Source organism: Bactrocera latifrons, unplaced genomic scaffold (genome assembly GCF_001853355.1).
Source record: "Bactrocera latifrons isolate USDA-ARS-PBARC rearing strain unplaced genomic scaffold, ASM185335v1 scaffold_698, whole genome shotgun sequence".
Classification (NCBI taxonomy): domain Eukaryota; kingdom Metazoa; phylum Arthropoda; class Insecta; order Diptera; family Tephritidae; genus Bactrocera; species Bactrocera latifrons.
Window position 1 is genome coordinate 40,144 of NW_017537376.1, and position 1,356 is coordinate 41,499.

The 1,356-nt window shown below is 34.2% G+C and overlaps 1 protein-coding gene across 1 annotated transcript in view; it reads right to left on the reverse strand.

Annotated features, from left to right (window-relative positions):
* LOC108975761 overlaps nucleotides 1–1,356 on the reverse strand; it is a 32,142-nt gene that overhangs the window by 14,159 nt on the left and 16,627 nt on the right. The gene's annotated exons all lie outside the window — the stretch shown is intronic.

A 1,356-nucleotide genomic window follows, 5' to 3' on the forward strand; every position in this document is an offset into this window, starting at 1 on the left:
ACTGTGTGAAGCGGAGGCATTGCGAGCACTGGTATCACACCGAGGTGTAATACCTTTTCAACGCAATGCCTGCGAATACCTGCAAACTACCCAACTTCTACTGCGTGCACAACTGGCTACTCCACTTACCCCCGCCTATTGTTGCTTGCTGCTGTCCGACCGTCCTGTTCGGCGCGCTGTAAGAAATGATCGCAACTCGGTATGAAGTGCTTGCTTATATAGCCGTATAGCGCAGCTTTGGTMAKTGCAGTGAGGTGAAGTTTAGTATGGTGGAAAGCACTATGTGTGAAATAGAAGCATAGCGCAGCTTTGGTCAATGGTGGAAAGCACTAATATAGAAGTGAAGACTATTTGACTATGTTGAGATATGGTAAAGATAAACGGTGTACAGTGTTGGAGTAAATTATTGTAAGGTAGTAAAAGCCACTTTACAATATTAATTCAGCAAAAGCGGAAGATACGAAAAGAAAACCAAATATATACATATATAAAAGAAAGCATACATATATATAAGCATATTCGTCGAAAATTACAAATTCCTCCATTTTAATATACATACATATGTACACATTTATATGCATACACAATCATATGGTATATACATAACATAATTTAGCATAAAGCTATAACACATAGTAATACTAAACTACCTGTTTGGATGTTCAATTCGTGTCTCCAAACGCACTCCCAAATCCCATAACAAAAACAATTTACAAAGACAAGTACTCGTTGCTTGCAAAATTTCCAGCGATACCCCTTGGGCTGTAAAGCAACAAGCTGGATCGCTTATAACATTCAATCAAAGGTAGGTAAGAAGAAAAAGAGAAAAAAGGCATTACACTTATGAATGGTAGGTAAGAATAAAAAGAGAAAAAAAGGCATTACACTTACGTATGTACCAATGTGTGCAGCTTCTGCGTGACATATGTATGTACATACAATTTTTATTATTTGCACATTATATTTCAAACATACACATTTATGTATATAATTCAAACCATAGTCATACTTATATATATTACATCCTACTATTTTTTTCAGCGTTTTTATAAATTTATGTGCGATTAGCGAATTACTATATGTTAGATTTTTATAACATATATACAAACATATATAACAATTACATAACTACAAGGGATACGAGCAAAGAAAAACAAAAGGAAAACGTCATATGGACTATATAAAGCATATGCGTACGTGAGCATATGAAAATAAATACATTGATACATGCAAACAATTATACGTATTGTATTTTTCTTTCGCGCTCTTGACTCGTTTGCAGATACAAACTGAAGATGCACGTTAAAAAAATTTTCAATCACATTTAAAAACAAACAAAAAAAATTATCGAACTTT